The sequence below is a fragment of the Bubalus kerabau genome, chromosome 1, assembly GCF_029407905.1.
Source record: "Bubalus kerabau isolate K-KA32 ecotype Philippines breed swamp buffalo chromosome 1, PCC_UOA_SB_1v2, whole genome shotgun sequence".
In the NCBI taxonomy this organism is placed as follows: Eukaryota; Metazoa; Chordata; class Mammalia; order Artiodactyla; family Bovidae; genus Bubalus; species Bubalus kerabau.
Window position 1 is genome coordinate 156,344,068 of NC_073624.1, and position 20,743 is coordinate 156,364,810.

The following is a 20,743-nucleotide window of genomic DNA, read 5'->3' on the forward strand; positions in this document are numbered from 1 at the left end:
CAATGAGGTATCACTTCACACTGGTCAGAATAGCTATTATCAAAAAGTCTAAAATAATAAATGTTGGAGAGGGTGTAGAGAAAAGGGAACCCTCCTACTGTTGGTAGAAATATGAATCCGTGCAGCCGCTATAAATAACTGTATAGCGGTTTCTTAAAAAAAAAAAAAAACTTACAGTTGCCATATGATCCGGCAATTCCACTCCTGGGCGTATATCCAGGAAAGATGAAAACTCTAACTCCGAAAGATACATGCACCTCAATGTACCCAGCAGTACTAATTTACAACAGCCAAGACATGGAAGCAACCTACATGTCCATCGTCAGATGAATGGATAACGGACATGGAACATTAATCAGCCATAAAAAAGAATGAAGTGACTCCATCTGCAGCAACATGAATAGAACTAGAGATTATCATACTAACTGAAGTCAGACAGAGAAAGACAAACATGATATCACTCATATGTGGATTCTAAAAATATATATACAAGTGAATGTACAAAACAGAAAAAGACTCACAGACATAGAAGACAAACTTATGGTTATCAAAGGGGAAAGAGGAGAATAAATTAGGAGCTTGGGATTAATATACACACACATTACTACATATAAAACAAACAACAATGATCTACTGTGCAGCACAGGGAACTACGTTTCATATCTTATAATAAGCCATCTGAAAAAGAATAGATATGCACTTGTGAATGTCTGTATAACTGAATCACTTTGCTAAACATCTGAAACTAATCCATGCACGCTCAGTCGTGTCCGACTCTTTGCCACCCCATAGACTGCAGCCCACCAGGCTCCTCTGTCCATGGAATTTTCCAGGCAAGAATACTAGAGTGGGTTGCCATTCCCTTCTCCAGGGGATCTTTCTGACCCAGGGATCAAACCTGCACCTCTTGCATCTCCTGCATTGGCAGACAGATTCGTTACCACTGAGCCATCTGGGAAGCCCCTGAAACAAATATAGCATCGTAAATCAACCATACTTCAATAAAAAGTTATTTGTTTTGGAAAAAAAAAAAAAAACACCTCACAGTTTTGAGGGGCAGGCACCACCCAGAAGAAGAATGTCAAAGCAGAAGTCAGAAACAGACACAGCCATGGGATGAAAGGGCTAGGAACCCTAGAGGACTTGATAATATAACAGTCTGCTGTTGGATATGAGCCTATAAACAAGGCGATGGGGAGGGGGTGTGTTTTATTGTTTATACTTGCCTCAGGAGGTCATGAAATGAGGTAGGCAGGACCCCTGGCCATCAGAGAAAGAGAGTCTTCTCTTGCCCTGCAGATTTACTCCTGAGAGTTGCTCATGGTCTCAGCACAGCCTTGATTAAAGTGGCAAGAACATTAAATCAGTCAGAAGACTAGGTCAAGTTCCATGCCAGATCAAGAGCCTCAGGACCACCTCTTCACCTTCCATAAGCTTCCACTCATCACTCATTCCAGCCACACTGCTTCCTGAGCCCTTTGCTGTATACACACCTCATACTGTCACAAGTCCATTGTTTTGGTCCTGTTGGACTAATTACAGTTCTTTCCAAATGCAGGACATTATTCAAAACTGTTTAAAGGCACCTCCACCATGAAGCCTCTCCAGATCTCTTAATAAGAATTAACACCTCTCAATGATATTCACTCAAACCTTACTCTCTGTCCCCTCACAGTATTATTTATTCCTCTAGTTATCAGCCCTCGATATGTTCAAGCATCCATCATCCCTTCCAATTAAGAATCCTGAGGTCAGAATCCTGGCATATTAATTTTCATATATATAGAATATATATAGGGGCACATACCTGGTGGCTCAGAGAGTAAATAATCTGCCTACACTGTGGCTGACCCAGGTTTGATCCTTGGATTAGGAAGATCCCCTGGAGAAGGGAATGGCAACCCATTCCAGTAGTCTTGCCTGAGAAATCCCACAGACAGAGCAGTCTTGCTACAGTCCATGGGATTGCAAAGAGCTGGACATGACCAAGCAACTAAAACTTTCACTTTCACAGAATATATATATATTCTGTGAAATATATATTATACATTCTTTAGAATGTATTCTATAAAATATATTGATTATAAATTCTTATATCTATAGAATATAAATACATATTCTAGACGAATACATACCTACATCTGTAAATATCAACATATAACAAGAATATGTATATTCTTATTAATTACTACATCTATACAAACTTATATTCTAAATAAAGATAAATATATCTCTACATCTAGCACTGATTCTAATGGATATGTAGTGTGTGCAGCAAGCAATCAATGCTCATTGATAAGTCAGGGTCTAAGAGGATGCAGGCCCATCATGTAGAAGGCTATCACAAAACACACAGGGTCCAGCACGAAGGCGGTGAGTATCACAGAAAGCCTCTGCACCTCCAATCACGCATTTCCCCCTACCCACACCTTCTCTCCCCAGACTGACTGCTAGGCTTCATAATTAATAATAAGGTATCTGCTTTTGCTCCAGTGCCCCATCTACCCTCCCAGAGAAGGCAATGGCACCCCACTCCAGTACTCTTGCCTGGAAAAATCCCATGGACCGAGGAGCCTGGTGGGCTGCAGTCCATGGGGTCGCTAAAAGTCGGACACGACTGAGTGACTTCACTTTCACTTTTCACTTTCATGCATTGGAGAAGGAAATGTCAACCCACTCCAGTGTTCTTGCCTGGAGAATCCCAGGGACGGGGGAGCCTGGTGGGCTGCCGTCTATGGGGTCGCACAGAGTCGGAGACGACTGAAGCGACTTAGCAGCCCATCCATCCTCCACACTAAGCCAGAGAGATCTCGCACAGTTGACATCACTTCTATCATCCCTGTGCTTAAACTCTTCCATGACTCCCCACTGCTCTCAGGGTCAAGTTCAGCATCCTCAGCATGGCCTTCAGGGATGTTCTTGGATGTCTGGGTTTTGCCTTATATCTGATCCACATATGAAACCACTCTCAGCCTCACCTTTCTTCCTCTCCAGCCATACTGGACTTTCTTCCCTTCCTTCCATGAGTGGGTCTCCTTTATGACTCATGGATTTGCATGTACCATTCCCTGAAACAACCTTCTCCACCCAGTCATATTCTAGACTTCCCACTCAGACTTGAGCTCTCTCTCCAGCAAGCCTTCCCTAATGGCCCCTCCACCTCCACTGAGGAAAAGCTCTTTAATCACGTGGCGCTTTCACTCCTCCTCCAAAACATTCAAGGCATCCACAAATACTTGCTCACAGCCTCTGTGCTTCCATACAGCAGGAGCTGTCAACTGTAAAGGGTCAGCTGGCAAATATTTTAGGCTCTGGACGTATGGGTGCTCAGTCTTGTCTGACTCTCTGCTACCCCGTGGACTGTAGCCTGCCAGGCTCCTCTATCCATGGGATTTCACAGGCAAGAATACTGGAGTGGGTTGCCATTTTCTTCTCCAGGGGGTCTTCCCAACTCAGGGATTGAACCCATGTCTCCTGCATCTTCTGCATTGGCAAGCGGATTCTTTACCACTAGCACCACCTGGGAAGCCCTATTTCAGGCTCTGCAGGAGCCTAAAATCTCTTTGGCAACTAATCAACTCTGTCATCACAGAACAAAAGTGGTCAGAAATAAAACGTAAACAAACAAGAGCGGCTGTGTTCCAATCACATTTTATTTATGGACACTGAAATGTGAATTTCATAGAATTTTCACATTTCATAAAATATCCTTTATTAAAAATTTTTTCAGCTCAAAAAAAATGAAAAAACCTTTCTGAGCTAGTAGGCCATTAAAAAAAAAAAAAAGACGGCAGGACAGGCTTGGCCCACAGCCTGCAGTCTGCCAGCCCCAGCACAAGTTCTCAGTTCCATGGAGAGAGAAACTATGTCTTCACTGCTCTGTTCCCCCAACACAGGGCCTGGTTCTTAGAAGATGATTCATAAAAAGTTTGCTGAATGCCTTCATATGTGGACGGGAGCAGTGTTTCCCAGTGCATACTCTACAGAATGCCAGTCCAATGGGATACTCCGTACAGAAGGACTTCTTTTATCAATGAAATTTGAAAATGCTACTGTTTCCTTTCCTGGAAATTTTCAATGTTCAGTGCATAAAGCATATCAAAAGCTCGGAGCTAGTCACAGAACTTGTTTGACTTAGACCATAGAACTATACAATGGCTCATACCAAAACAAAACCAACACTGCCACAGCAAAACATACATTTCAGGTTTTGAGGCCGGTTCACCTATATGATGGCATCACTGATGCGATGAGCTTGAGTAGGCTCGGGAGTTGGTGATGAACAGGGAAGCCTGGCACGCTGCAGTCTATGGGGTCACAAAGAGTTGGACATGACTGAGCAACTGAACTGGACTGAACTACTATATTTAACAAACTCTTCTAGCCTCTAGTCTCCACCTTCACCCCCTTCCACATACATTATCCAATCCTTGAGAACAGGAACTGTGCCTTATTCATCTTTGCATTCTACCAGGGATGTACAATAGTGTTTCATATACAATAAATACCCAATAAATATTATATAAAATAAATAGCTTACTATCTAAGAAAAAATTTTAAAAAAAAGATTTTTTGACATAAATCATTCTTTTTAGAGAATCTTTTTTTTTTTTTTTTTTTAATTTATGGCTGTGCTAGGTCTTCATTGCTGCACATGGGCTTTCTCGAGTTGAGGCAAGTGGGGGCTACTCTCTAGTTCTGGTGTGCTGGCCTCTCATGCAGAGAGCATGAGAGAGGTTTCTCTCACTGCAGAGAGCACAGGCTCTAGGCTCATGGGCTTAGTAGCTGCAGCTTGCTGGGTTAGTTGCTCCACAGCACATGGGATCTTCCAGGACCAGGGATCAAACCCATGTCTCCTGCATGGGCAGCCAGATTCTCAACCACTGAACCACCAGGGAAGTCCCAACGTAGTCCATTTTTAAAGTATTTATTGAATGTGTTACAATATCAGTTGTTTTGGTTTTTTGACCCCAAGGCAAAGAGATTTTAGGCTCCTGCAGAGCCTGAAATAGGGCTTCCCAGGTGGTGCTAGTGGTAAAGAATCCGCTTGCCAATGCAGAAGATGCAGGAGACATGGGTTCAATCCCTGAGTTGGGAAGACCCCCTGGAGAAGAAAATGGCAACCCACTCCAGTATTCTTGCCTGTGAAATCCCATGGATAGAGGAGCCTGGCAGGCTACAGTCCACGGGGTTCCCAGCCAGGGACCAAATCCACACCCCTTGAACTACAAGGCAAAGTCTTAACCACTGGACCACTAGGAAGTTCCAGAACTATTAATATCTACTTTAACCCAAAACATCTTCCAGCATCAACAGGCAACCCCATCTGAAAGCACTGCAGTAAGAACAAAAGACAAAAACATACAAGAATAACCCTTGAACTGTAGCATCAGAACCATCCAACAGAGGTGGCTGAGCCCCACCCTAGATTTTCTGGTTCAGTTGGCAGAAAGTGAAGAGGAACTCAAAAGCCTCTTGATGAAAGTGAAAGTGGACTGTGAAAAAAGTTGGCTTAAAGCTCAACATTCAGAAAACGAAGATCATGGCATCCGGTCCCACCACTTCATGGGAAATAGATGGGGAAACAGTGGAAACAGTGTCAGACTTTATTTTTGGGGGCTCCAAAATCACTGCAGATGGTGACTGCAGCCATGAGATTAAAAGACGCTTACTCCTTGGAAGGAAAGTTATGACCAACCTAGATAGCATATTCAAAAGCAGAAACATTACTTTGCCAACAAAGGTTCGTCTAGTCAAGGCTATGGTTTTTCCTGTGGTCATGTATGGATGTGAGAGTTGGACTGTGAAGAAGGCTGAGCGCCGAAGAATTGATGCTTTTGAACTGTGGTGTTGGAGAAGACTCTTGAGAGTCCCTTGGACTGCAAGGAGATCCAACCAGTCCATTCTGAAGGAGATCAGCCCTGGGATTTCTTTGGAAGGAATTTTGCTAAAGGTGAAACTCCAGTACTTTGGCCACCTCATGCGAAGAGTTGACTCATTGGAAAAGATTCTGATGCTGGGAGGGATTGGGGACGACAGAGGATGAGATGGCTGGATGGCATCACCGACTCGATGGACATGGGTCTGGGTGAACTCCGGGAGTTGGTGATGGACAGGGAGGCCTGGCGTGCTGCAATTCATGGGGTCGAAAAGAGTCAGACAATACTGAGTGACTGAACTGAACTGAAGTCTGGGGTGGGGCCTAAGAACTGACATTTCTCACAAGTTCTCAGCTGATGTAGATGCTGCTAGTCTGGAGAACCCATCTAAGGAAACACAGATCTGGAAAAAAGGACATTCAGAGCTCAAGTCCTCTACCTGCAGTTTTCTCCTCCTTCCAGGAACCTGATTTCCAGGAGAACCCCAGCTTGTTCACTTCTTCACACTGGCAGGAGAAAGCCTGATCCATCTCTTGAGTGTTCAGACAAGGCGTCTATACATAATGGGTTGCACTGCATTCCCCTCCAAATATGTTTATGTCCTAAACCCCAGTACCTGTGACCACGACTTTATTTGGAAATAAGGTCTTTGGAGATGTAACCAAGTGAGTCATTAATTCAATATCATGTGCGTGCTTATGAAGGAGGAGAGAGTAAAACAGGGAGGAGGAGGCCCTGAGAAGACAGAGACACAGGAAGAAGCCCACACGAGGATAGAGGCAGAGACTGGCGTGTTGCAGCAGCAAGCCAGGGAATGCAAGGATGGACGACCACCCTGGAAGCGGAGAGCGAGGACAGAGCCTCCTCTACAGGTTTCAGGAATACAGACCTGCAAATCCTTGATTCTGAACTTCTGGTTTCCAGAACAATGAAAAAGTTAATTTCTGTTTATTTAAGTCATCCAGTTTATAGCACTTTTTCCTCTAAGCATGGTATTTCTCACTATTACAGATATCCCCCCCCACACACACACACAGAAAACTCAGGTGAAGCTCCGGCCAAGCCCTAACCTTGGTGAGGGTCCATGTGAACTTCAAGGGAATGATGGGCCTCTGTTCACTGATCCTTTTGTCATCTCTGCATCACTGCTAGCAAGGCAGTAGTTTGAGCTGGGGTCTCTCTCTGGAAATTAGATTATCTAATTAGTATGATGTTTTGTTGGATTCCTGCCCCAGGGCTGGTTTTGGCCAAAAGTATGTGATTGTTTCCTAGCCTAAAAAAAAAAAAAAAGGAAGAGTCAATGAATAAATTAAGGAGACTTGGCTTTGCCCGTACTTGCTCGACTGGTCCCGTTTCTCACTGGAAGACACTCACAAAGGGCTTCTCACTAACAAATAAAGAGTTTCTTCTCCAGATCTGAGCTAGAAATGACTTCTCTAATTGAGGGCTTCCCTGGTGGCTCAGACGGTAAAGCATCTGCCTACAGTGCAGGAGACCCAGGTTTGATCCCTGGCTTGGGAAGATCCCCCGGAGAAGGAAATGGCAACCCACTCCAGTACTTTTGCCTGGAAAATCCCAGGGACAGAGGAGCCTGGTGGGCTACAGTCCATGGGGTCCCAAAGAGTTGGACACAACTAAGCGACTTCACTTTCGCTTTCAGGCGACACAGAAACATCCAAGCAGCAGATATTTTCACAGTCTGAGCACCTTGGTTTTAGTCACAAATTATACCCCTCTTGTTTTTGAAAAATAAGGGGTATAATTTTTATTCTGAAAAGAGGCAGACACTGTTGTGTGCCCGATACCCTAGGACGGCGCCAAGAAGGGAATGTGGACACAGCGTGTCACTGTTGATGAAGAGAAAGGGGACGCCAGGGGGTAGGGACTCTATTCTCAAGCTCAGAGACCATAGAATAAAAATGAGAACCAACCAAATGCCTTCCTTGCCTCTCCAGTCCGCGCTAACCCAGGGCTGCCTGCTCACAGAGTCAGTGTGAACTTGGAAACCTTCAGATATTTTACAGGTAGGTCAAAGCCTGTAAAGCCTAGTTCTGCTGCAGCAGGTCAGATTTTCAGGATGCTGTCCCCCCCACCCCCAAGGCCCTTGAAAAATAAAAGAGGGGTCTGATTCTTTGAGATGAGCAGAGTCCCTCCCCTCCCCAAATCTGGGAGCTAAGTGTTCCCTCCCTCATCCCTTCCAAGGCCAGCATCTCATTTCAAACGTCCGGTCAACCCATGAACAGCACATTAGTCTCTGTCTGGGAGGGTGGACTTCTGGAACATCAGCCTCTCAGCCTCTGACTTAAGAGCTGAGAATTAATCTAGCCAGAGGAATGGCACGCTGTCACAGAGGACAAACAGTCCCGGCTTTGCAGATCTGCCTCCTCTTTTGTTTGCTTTGTTTATAATCTAAACTTGCCCCACAAACTGCAGCAGATTATTTAACCCTTCGAAAACTCAAGTTCCTGAGCTGTAAGATAAAAATGATAAGAAATGCTTGGCAAGGGGGTTGTAATCCTTCTCATCCTCACAACTAGTACGAATATCTCCCGTTCTGCAGATGAGGACCAGGGGCATAGAGAAGTCAAGACACTCGCCCATGGTCACACAGCCAGTAAGCAGCCAAGCGGAGCTCAGACAGGCTGTCAGTGGGCATGTGCTCTCATCACAGGGATCTTCTGTATCTCCATAAGGGGTTAGAAATGAAGGCCCATGTTCATTTATTCATTCAACAATTTACCTTTGCAACACTCATGGAAGGAATGCTCACAGGAGGTTCTTAGACAATAAAAACAGCCTCTACTTCCAGGGTGTAAGAATTAATAAGAATGTATATTAATAATATATCAACATATACTTATTAATAATACATATTAATTAATAATATATATTCTTATGTGTTTATATATTTTATATTATGCTCAGTTGCTCAGTTATGTCAGACTCTTTGAGACTCCATGGACTGCAGCCCACCAGGCTCCTCTGTCCATGGAATTTTCCATGCAAGAATACTGGAGTGGGATGCCACAAATATATATTTATATATATTTAGACTATATATTCTATAGTTATAGATATAGATCTATATCCAGCACTGTGTCTAGTGAATATGCAGTAGGCATGCAACAAGCAATCAAAGCTCATTAATAAGTCAGGGATCAAAAGGATGCGGGCCCGGCACCCTGGTGGGGCAGGCGGGCTGCCCTCCAGCTTTGCCCAGGTGGCAGGACTTCTGCTGAGACCATAACTGATATCCTGGGTTCCCTGGAGCTGAGCCAGATAACTAAGCACCCTAATGATTCCAGCACTTCTCGGGGACCTTCTTCCAAAGGCAGGAGAGCCTTTAAAAATGCATGGGTTTCTGCTGGGCCATGCTTCCTGTTTGGAAGTCTCTTCAGTCCCGCACTTCAAAGAGGAGCTGCATCTGTCATGGGCTCCCCGCCCAGGCGGGGCCTTGCATCTCAGACTGAGAGAGGATGAGCCAGGTGTGGGGAACAGCAGGCTGCTGATACCTCTCAGACCCCAGCACAGCCCCCAGCAAGGCTGTCTGGGGGCTCCAGCAGCTGTGAACGCCATCGGGAAGCCAGCTCTCCCTGTGGCTCTGTGAGTCACCCCTCAGGGAGGGCTGGGGCACTCCACAGAACCAGTGTGCTTCAAAACCCTCCTTCTGCCCAGTGGAGAGAACAGTACCCTTTTCTCTGGGCCAGAAAAGGACCAAACCAGCCACATCTTCAAAGAAAGCAGAGGCGGCAGGCCAAGGACAGGATGCACCCTCTGGTTCAAAAGCACAGGTCTCAGAACCAGACCCACCAGGGGCTGGGGCCTGGCTTGGCCCCTCTTTAAGCAAGCCACATCGCCATCTGAGAAATGGACATAAGAAGCCCCACTTCCCTGGACAGAAGGACATACATAGGAGACTCTGCACCGTGTCTAGAATATTTTTATGATGAGAAAACAGTAGTTATGGATGACCACGATGGGAAGATGATGGAGTTGGTGGTGGAGAGGGAAGCCTAGGGCGCAGCAGTCCATGGGGTCGCAAAGAGTCAGACACGGCTGAGCAACTAAACTGAATGATGGGAAGAAGAATATTAGAAAAATAATCATCCAGGCCTGCTCTAAGCCTTGGTAAAGCTTCCTGTTTGACACTCAGATAAAGCTCATATGCTCACCTTCATGTAACGAGTATCAGCTACTCAGTCATGTCCAACTCTTTGCAACCCCACGGACTACGGCCCGCCAGGCTCCTCTGTCCGTGGGATTGTCCAGGCAAGAATACTGGAGTGGGTTGCCATTCCCTTCTCCAGGGGATCTTCCCAAGCTAGGGATCAAACCTGAGTCTCCCACATTGCAGGCAGATTCTTTACCATCTGAGCCACCAGATATAACAAACACATACATACATATATGGTGGCTCTGGGCCAGGCATTGTTCTGAGCATTCTGTAAATACTAACTCAATCCTCATAATAACTTCACACAGTGTGTATCCTTCTTACGCCCATTTTACAGATGAGAAAACTAAGGCACAGAGAGATTAGGTGACCTACCCAAAGCTGTGAACTGTAAGAGATAGAGTTGAGCTAGGATTTAAACCTAGGCCGGCTACCCTGGAGTTCATGCTCTTAACCAGAGCTACATTGCACTGTTCCATCATTATTCTTGTAGACACTGCCTATTACATCCCCTCTCCTTGCTGGGAAGAGCTGTTCTCTCGCACTGGAAAGGAAGAACTCAAGGTCAGCAGGGACCTCCTGTCTAACATCATGAAGCCCCCAAAACACCAACAAAGCCCAGTTCAGAGTGGGCTCTCAGCCAACCCTTGCTGACTGACCTGCCAAGACCTGCTGTGTCCTTTTTCCCCTTCAACCCACCCACCAAGCAGAGCTTCAAAGAGCACACACAGCGTGCCTGTCTCTGTAGCTGGCGGCTTGCCCAACTCCCCTCCTGGGTGGTGCTTTCAAATTTGTAAGCTTCACCCACAGTAAGAAATTTATTTTCCATTGTGACTCATACATATCTAGTATATAAGTAACTGCAACACAAGGCTCATGGAACAACATCTAACCTTATTACTCGGGATGTACTTTCATATCCTTTTTTTTTTTTTTTTGCATTGGTTGTGACCCACTAAATTGATTTTATGATCCACTTATGGGTTGTAGCCATGGCCTGAAAAATTCCTCTTAGGTTATTTCAGTTCTAACAGGTAAACATGTAATTTCTGAGCACACAACAATCCTTCCTGAAGCTGGAAAGCCCTGCCTACTGCATGTAAGCAGCATGGTGCTGTCACATTCTGGGTGGTCACTCTGACCCTCCCCAGAGCCCTGAGCCTGGCTGGAGCACTGAGGTTGTGGAGACTGGGTACAAGCTAGGCGCTAAGGACCTGAATTCAAATCAGCACTCGTGGGAGGCACAGAATTAAGAGCATGGCTTCAGAGTGTGCTGGAAAAACGAGTTGAGGTCTGGTTACAACTTGGGTGGTTCTTAACCTCCCATAAGCATCAGTTGGCTCACCTGGAAATGGAGGTTGTTAAGGCCCACTGCAGAAGGTGGCTGAAGGGGTAGCTGGGAGAGCGGATAGAGGATGGCTGGGTGGAGGATTAGCAGTGGGCTGGGTGGGTGGATGACAGGGTGGGTGACTGAGTGGGTGAACAGATGGGGAGCTGCAGGGTTAGCTGAGACACAGAAAGTACTCAGCAAAGCGCCAGAACCTGTAACACCGAATGGGGGCTGACTGTGATGGTGGGAGATCTTTGCTGCCCCCCAACACCTGGCCCAAAACCTTACAGCGCCTTCCGTCTCCCTCTCTGTGTCTTGTAGTTGCAGACTCTGCAGCCTTCAGAAGAAACAGCAGCACTTCCCTAGCACATGGTTAACACTCAATAAAAGTCTGAACCAATTAACTTATTCATCCAATAAGTCACCCATCACTGAGTGTTTTTTTGAAAAAGGTGTTTCCTACAACCCACTCCAGGGCCAGTGGCCAGTAAAATTTGTTGCATTAATTTCACTCATTTGATCTCATTTGATCTCTGGACACAGGACAATGCACCCCACCACCTAGGATGGAAAAGAGAGGGGACAGATTCCACCATGGCTTCCTCAAGACGATTCTAAGTTACCATTGGTGACAGAGCTGGCCTCGCTAAGCCTGCTGATCCTTGCCTACACAGCCTTCCCAGGGAGAAACAAGTGTCTCGGTAAATGGCTCATGCCCCTGAAGATAACGAGGCGCCCTGTGATGAGAAGAAGCACAGGACTGATGGGGTAGGAGGCAGGCAGGAAGTATATTTCCACCTTGAGTTGGACTGTTCATGTGGTCCGGTGGTGGCAGGGACTCCTTAGAGGATGTGTGCCTCTGAAGCCCAGAAAAGGAAGAGATACTACAAATAGTCTACCTTAAGCCACAACCAGCTGATCTCCCTGAAGTTGTACAGGGGAGCATTCACTTCTGTGAAAGGCTAATTAGTCACGACAGCACCATGCTTCAGACATAATTGCACTGGTCCCATTTGGGTCTCTGGGGGTCAGCTGTGATGGAATTTCCATTACCTATTGTGTTTTGGTTACTGGAGGACAATGTGTGTTTGGAGCAGGGGGTGTGGTCAAGAGGAAGCACAAAAAGCCAGAATATCTTGAGTATCTGTAAAACCCATCTCTGATTTTAAAACTTCATAAAGATGATGAATCTCTGTGAGCTGAAGAGTCTTCTTGGAATCTCAGCACTGTCTGTGGGAACGGCTCCCGGCAGGCAGTGTGGGCTTTGAAATCCAAGTCTCTCCGGCAACAGAGCAGAGTGAGCTCCCCCAACTTGGCCACTGAGAGTGGAAATAAGACCCAGGAAAGGGAGACTTTGTGTTCTGCTCACCTGGCCACCAGCCCTCATGCTCCCAGAGATGCAGACCGCGGTTATGGATATACGAGTACGTGGCTTGTGAGCCAGGAATGTTCAAGTATCAACAAGGATAAAGCAGAATGACCTCATCTCTGCTGCCTTCCAGAGAGCAATGACGTGAAAGGGCCAGACATCACCCTGGGTAAACAGGTGCACCAAGTTACGGAGTGTCACCAAAAGGCCCACTCCCCCAAAAGTTAGAGCTGGGAGGGTGAAGGCTACTTTAGGGACCATCTCATCCAGGGTTTCTCAACCTTGGCACTAATGATATTTTGGCAAGATAAACTTGATGTGCGCATGTCCTGTATGCCTTAGAAAGTTTAACAGCATCTCTGGCCTCCATCTACTGGAGGCTAGTAGCACTCTTCTGCCCTCCCACGTTGTGACAAGTAAAATGTCTCCAAACATTTGCCAAAAGTCCCCTGGGGGCAAAAATCATCATGGATTGAGGACCACTTATCTAGACTAGTGGTTCCCAAAGTAGATGCGAAGGAACATTGGTTAGTAGGCTCCTCTACAACCCAAGTATTCCATGATCAACTAAGTTTGTGAATCACTGCCCACTGTACCCCACTGCAGCGATTTACTGTATTATTGGATTGGCCAAAAGGTACGTTCAGTCTTTTCCATAACATCTTATGGAAAACAAAGCTTTTTTTGGTCAACCTCTTAGTATCATATATTAAGGACCCTGAAAAGGACCACAGGAAGTAGAAACCTGTTTAATAACTTTAACTGTTTTGTGATCTTTCTCAAATAAGATGCTTTTATTATCGGTTTACATCTTTCAGAGCTAAAGAATACCTTGTGAGATTTTTATATGTACATGTGTATGCAGGCACAATACACCAGGCAACCTTTCTCCCACTGACTAGATGAAGAGAAGCATAAGCCAGTCTTGTTCCTAAGTCCCATTAACAGATGTGGGGCAGAGCTACGCCTAGCAGCCTGGAGCCCTGAATCCCAGTCCACCTCCTTCTGCACAAATGGTTTGGACGCTATCCACAACAAAAGTCCATCTTCTCACAACCATGCCACAATATGGTTCTACCAACCACTGAGAACATCCACCTGGGGAGCTCAAGCTAGTGAATGTCAGCATAGTACTCCCCGGAGAACAAACCAAGCAGGCACTTGCTGCAGGTGAAGTCGAGGAGGACCTCACCAAGGTAATGGCCATGACCATGGAGGATACAGGCAGGAGCTCAACATCACATCCACATGTGCCTCCCCAGCCCATCCAAGTGCAATCCCCACCAGAGACACTTAACCTAACTCATCTCTGTCTTAACACAGTGCACCTTCATATCGGGGCCGGCTCAGAGTGGGCTTTGATAAAGTTTGGAGTATGCTAACCAACAAAGGTCAAGGGCTGAACCACTGACATGCCTTGATTACAGTTCACAGGTCACCACTCCTCTCTGCCCTCTTCACACTCTTGATCACATTTCATCTTGGCCTTCTGGGCTGCAGAGAGAACTACTCCTTTTAAAGGCAGCAGCTTCCCCCTCCTCTGAACCGTCCACTGTCCATCTCTGCACTTGCATGAGTTCCAAAAGATAAGATCGATTTCTAACTCACATTGGTCAACCCCCAGCGTCCCTCCTGGAGGCGGTGTATCAAGGCACGTTTCCCAAGCACATGTAACAACTGATCATTCACCCTCCTGGTGGTCTCGGCTGCCCAGACTGAGCACTGGAGGGACCATAGATTGGCTCTCATTCTTGGATTGCAAAACAATCAAAATAATATTAAAAGGGAAACTATTGACAGCATGACATTCTACAATTTTTCATAATGACTGAAATATAATTGTACCTCGCGACCTCTGGGGTCCTGGGGATACTCTTTCAGTCCTAGGGAGCAGAAGAGGATCTCAGGGATTGCTCCTGGCCCTTTGTGACTTTCCAAGCAGAGGGGCTGTAAGCACGAGGAGTGGGGAGGGTTCCAGGCTGGAGGGAAGGCCTGGGACCCCTCTGCTGCTTTACCTCGGCTCCAGCCAGTCTGAAGCCTACAGCAGTGACTGCAGGCCTCTGAGCAGATGCGGAGGGCTCAGCCCCGGGGCAGCTGCAGCCAACGGGTGTCTCAGCAGCTGCAACATGAATACAGCAGCAAGTGCAGACTGCCTGCAGCCCCCCCCCTAAAGTCTGTGCTGTGGGACAGACGTCAGTGACTAGGAGGCCGGGACCTTGGATCAGAAAAGCACACAGCCAGCCCCTCCCACTTGCAGGATTCCAGACCCAGAGCCTCATCTTCACTCTTGCTTTCTCTTTCCCTTTCCCTTGTCAAGTTACTAGGGTGAGGTCATGCTTACCAAGAAGCCAAAGGGACATTGCCTCCTTTGGGCTCATTTACCACTTCTCACAAAACTCACATAATCACCTCCTGTTCTTTCACTTCATGAGCCTATTTTTATTGCCACTATGCTAGGTGCTGGGCCTATGGTGGTGAACAAGACAAAGATGACCTGCTCACTGGTTAATCCTATTGTATTATGATACCTGCAAGAAATTCATCCAAAGCAAGTGGTTGTCCTGATTTAATTTCCTCATTTGACACCAGTGTAACTCAATGTAATCGAGTTACATTGTAACTCAGTGTAATCATCCAGGGTCAGATTCAAAAAACTTTAAAGTGGGAAGAGACTTTGGAGGTTACTTTTGGTGTCCCGTGCCACACCAAGGAGCAGTGGTGACATCTGGAAATAAAGAGGCTCATTTGTCTGTCCCCAGTCCCTTTGGAGCTTCCCATGTGGCACTAGTGATAAAGAACCCTGGCTGATACAGGAGTCATAAGAGATGCAGGTTCGACCCATGGGTCAGGAAGATCCCCTGAGGAGGGCATGAAAACCCACTCTAGTATTCTTGCCTGGAGACTCCCATGGAGAGAGAAGCCTGGCAGGCTACAGTCCATAGGGCTGCAAGGAGTTGGACTGAAGAGACTTGGTACCCATGCACGTAATCCTTTTGAAAGGCCAGTGAGAAAACAGAGCCCCGCACACTTGAAAGGCCCCACATACGGTCCATGGGGAGGCAGTGGCCCTGCCAGGCCCAGAAGGCAGGGAACCCCAAGTTTTTGACAGATCATCACCAACCGTGTCACCAACAGGGTGACATCAAGGCTGAGTGACACCCAGTGCTTTACCTGTCCCAAGCCTGGAGCCCAGGCCACAAAGATAATTGCCATGCAGTCAGAGCCACAGCCAGCCCTAAATGTTTTATAGCACCAACATGCCACTGCCTCCAAGGGACCCATCCCTCATCCAACTCAGGACTTGTATGCCCACATCACCAGCTAGCACAAGCTTCTTCCTGCTTCCCAACCATACACACACAGCACGTGCCTCGCTGAAGTAACACACAAAGGCAAGCCTTAGGGCTGTGTGGACCACTGAGGAGGTGGGGGGGGGGACTAGCATAGCCTCTGACATCTGTAGTAACGCCCAACTCTTAACTTCTGGACAACTTTCCCCATGGCAGAAGCGACTGCTAGGAAATCAGCTGCACCAGGATCACCACAAGTCCATCACGATCTGCGTTAAATAGTTGAGTAATAATGTGTTGAGGTCCCTGTGAGGAGCATGGGATGACAAGGATGCAAAAGATGGTGCCTGGGCTTCCCCGCCCTCCATAACTAGAGAGAAGTCTGAGCAGAAACACAGACCCAGCACGGACAAAAAGAAATAAATACATAGAAAATATTAAAAAAAAAAAAAAAAAAGATGGTGCCTCCACCTTCAAGGAACTATCTGGCTGGTGGAAGTTACCCCAATGTGATCTGTCAATGGTAAGGTCAAAAATGGAGTCGAGGTCAGCAGCTCGGGGGGCTAATCCAGGAGAGGGACTCAGTCAATGCCTCCTAAGCTACTCACACCTGCCCACCACACACTCTGCCCCATTTACTTGCTACCTGCACCATTCACTTCTTCAGCTTCTTCTTTAAGCAGACTCATGTTTTTAATTAAATATATCTCAATAAAACCTTAGAACACTGCTATATGTGAAAAACTGGTATAACGCGTGAAAAAATAGAAGATAACTTTCAAAATAATCAAAATGCAAAACAAAACCAGGTCACGAAATTCCAGCCAGATGCCATTGCTGACAGAGGCTCTCAGCCAAGGCTGGCCATGCCTTGTTCAAAGGGGACAAGGCGGAGAGTTGAGAAGTTTTCAAAACACCAAAGTGATAAACTTCCCTGGCGGTCAGGTGGCTAAGACTCTGAGTTCCCAATGCAGGGGGCCCCAGGTTTGATCCCTTGTCAGGGAACTAGAACCGCATGCTGCAAATGAGAGTCCACATGCCACAACTAACGACCCCGCATGCTGAAATGGAGAGCGAGGACCCCGTGTGCCACAACTAAGGCCCAGCACAGCTAAATAAATGAATACATATTAAAAACAAAACACCAAACCAAGATACTCTACATGTGATAATCAGGACTGGAAGAAAAGTGAAAAAGGACTCTCTTCTGCCTGGTGATTCAAGGTCTTATCTGCGTATCACTGGAAGGTACCAAAACCACCCACTGTGTGCTTCCTGCACTTGGAGAAACCCTGAAGCCTGAATTGTTTCCATCAACACCTAGAATCAGTAATACCATAAGTTTATGGCTTAACATCAAAGTCAGGCACGAGGATGTCAGACAATGCTCAAGCAACACTGGGTTGCTGGTTGAATTAGGTTTCCAAATTTTCTGCCCTCCCTCCAGTGTTAAATATATCCCATGGGTTGCAAATCAGGACAAAAAAGACCAGAGTTGGGAGAGAAAGAGCTCAGCTCACCCAGCTGGCAGCAACAGAGAGAAGAATCGTCAGTCTTCAATTGTTTGGGACCCAGAATCCAGAATGAAGAGAGGGCTTTTCAAATGGTTTTATTCTCAATTTTAGACCATGCGTGGAATTTCATCAGAGGACCCCCAAGAAGTGGAGACAGTGAATCAGTCTTGGGAGGTGCAGAGCATGTCTGAACCAGGAAGGGAAGGCAGATCTGGATCCCCTAGAGGAGACTAGCACCATGACCCAGTCCAAAGTCCATTCCTAAGGAAATTAGGAAGACCCCAGCAAAGCTGGCCTTCACAAGCTACATACCCAACTGGAGAAGAGTTCCAAGAATTCCAGGTAGAACTAGGCAAAGAAAACTCAACAGGTTAAACCAGAGTCCTACCAAGTTAAAAGCTAAATCAGAGTTGACTGTTTACGTTACAAGAAGATTCTTCCCTCTTGAAAAGCAATCCTTTGTAGGCTGAGCTTCCCTGGAACACTTAAGTGTTTGTTAACAGATTATTAACTCCTTGGCAGGTTCTCAAGCTCTAAAGAAAACTTGTAGGGAAAAGAAGAGGGAAGGATGTGGAGTCTCTGCTCTGTTTGCCAGGCTTTTTGCTTGTACTTCACAGCCCGTGCATGCATACTAAGTCGCTTCAGTCGTGTCCGATTCTTTGAGACCCCATGGACTGTAGCCCACTAAGCTCCTCTGTCCATAAGATTCTCCAGGCAAGAATACTGGAGTGGGTTGCCATGCCCTCCTCCAGGGGATCTTACCAACCTAAGGATTGAACCTATATCTCCTGTGATTCCTGCACTGCAGGCGGATTCTTTACCACCAAGCCACCAGGGAAGCCCTTACATACCGTTTCTCCTTTAATTAACCCTCCCAGCAGGGTTAGGAATGATCAGCTCTATTTTATAGAAAAGAAAACTGAGCACAGAGAAGTAAAGTAACTCACACAAGGTAACACAGCTACTGCAGCCCCAAAAGCAGTGGCTGTTTCTAGCAACATAGAGCATGGCCTTCCCAGGGAAATACTGTTTGCATAACATTTGCATTTTATGATGACTGTGTACTAAAATATGCCTGCTGGCATATAATTCAATGACTGTTTCAAAAGCACATACCTACATTCTAAGAAAGCCATACACAGTAAAGATGACTGTATGGAACAGATAACTTATTATGAGTCAGAAGTATCAAAAGAAAATTACCTGATTATACCAGGCTAGAAAGGGAGAGGGTTCCTGGTACCTAAAACTCTATCAGTCCAGTCATATCCTATACACACACACACACACACACATGATCCCTCAGCTGAAATGTTCCACTTAAGGAGATGGAAAAGCAAGGGCTAGACAGGTGTTTCCAGCTCAGCCTTGATGCTGAGCTTCTCTACCCCCAAGGATCTGGAACTTATCTGGCAAGCCAGGTGGCAGAATAGAGTGCTCCATTACCAAGGGTGGGCCTGGGATGCTTTCTGAGCAGGATCGGGCAACTGTATCCTCCTTCAGGAGATAAACTCTGAATGTGGGATGGAAGCATTGTGTTATAAACCCTAAATGTAGGATGGAAGCATTGTGCTACTCAGCGGTTATCAGCTGGGGAAGGATGGAAGGAAAGGGAAAGAAAAAGAGAGGGGAGGAAAGGGGAGGGAAGGAGGGTGGAAGGCAGGAAGTCAACCTAAAATACATTGTCAGTGGCACAGGGTAAAATAAGAAGAGCTTTTCAGGGACTGAAAACATTTTTTTAAAGGAAAGATAGGGAAAGCTGCTACACTAAGCTGGTGGGATTCGGGTTGATTTTTTAAATGTCAAGTTCCTATTAAATAGGCTTTTCAACAGGTAAAATTTTGGAGTGAAAAGGTATAGGAACATTTGTGGATAGAAAATTCAGAGCAACTCACCAAGGGGAACTTGGTTTGTGGGAATGTCATAAAACAGGCATATACACACTTCCTAATGCAACTGTTTAGGCCCCCGAGAGCCCAAACCAAGGCCCCCTGAAGTAGACATGGGATTTCATAGAGATTGAAGCGGGCTTCCGGTGGCAGAGCCTATAAACCCACAGAGGGAGGGGTTATAAGATACAGAGGTAAGAGACCTACACTCGGAGCCAGAACCATGCTCTGTGGACAAAACAGATGACCCTGGGCAAGTCCCTCAATGTGGCTGCCACTGGCCACTTCCTAAAAGCAAGAGGCTACACACACCAGCAGTGACAGACTCAAACGCTTTAACAAGTTAGGTTGGGGACACAGGACGGAAAGGGTCAGCAGGGACTATGGTGATCTAGAAAGCACATCCAGCAGATCCAGATCACTGTCAGGTCCCATGCGGCCAGATCAGTTGATTTTTTTTCAACAGATGCTAGAAATCTATGCCTTCATGTCAATACACTTAATCTTTCTGTTAGCATCTAATGTTTTCTTTTTCAATTAGACACCATGAATGTGGCACAAACCCTGGAAGTGTTCTCTGGATTAGCTGTTCAAAACGCCCTCGAAATGTCGTGTGTCAAGTCGGGTGGGTATGTGTCCCCTCCTTTATTACTGCACAGGGCAGGCAGCGTGGGCTCCCATGGCTCTTCCAACACCCCACTTCTGTTAGAGCATACTGACAAGAGAAAAAGGCAACAGAACACTTCCAGGGGGCTCTACCTGAGGTCCCCGGACCCCAGGGAAAAGTGACAAAACGCTCGGCTGGCCCACGGCCTCTGCCTCCTCACTCTGCCTCCTGACTCGGGCTGTGACTGGGCATCTGAGCATCCTGCCACAGCCTGGCAGGGCCCTTCCCATCCTGCAGTTTGAATCTGTGGACCAGCGCAGAGCTTCTCTAATAAACATCAGCATCCTGCTTTTCTAACAAGCTCCTGAGTGATGCAGCTGATGGTGGTCCTTGGGACCACACTTTGAGGAGCAAGGCAGCACTTGTATAACCTTCGTTATCTCTTGCCCCTTTTCTCTCTTCCTGAGGCCCACAAGCCAGTCTCCTCTGACTGCCAAATTCCTTTCCCTCTCAAGCCATTACCCCAGTTCTCTCCCCAATTTCTAATAAGCCTTCTGCAAACTAGGTCTAGACTTACTACCTTGACTTCTCTACCACCTTCCTCTCTACTGAAACCCCTGCTCTGGCTTCTCCTCCCATCCCATTATGTTCCTAGAATTATTCCTTCAGGTCACTAATAATCTTCTAATTG

The 20,743-nt window shown here is 46.5% G+C and overlaps 1 protein-coding gene and 1 non-coding gene across 46 annotated transcripts in view; one reads left to right on the plus strand and one right to left on the minus strand.

Annotated features, from left to right (window-relative positions):
- The window catches only part of KCNMA1 (potassium calcium-activated channel subfamily M alpha 1), a 771,468-nt gene that overhangs the window by 560,584 nt on the left and 190,141 nt on the right, over positions 1–20,743 (minus strand). The gene's annotated exons all lie outside the window — the stretch shown is intronic.
- TRNAC-ACA (transfer RNA cysteine (anticodon ACA)) lies at positions 7,329–7,400 on the plus strand. Its single transcript has one exon. It is a non-coding gene; the product is annotated as a tRNA-Cys (tRNA).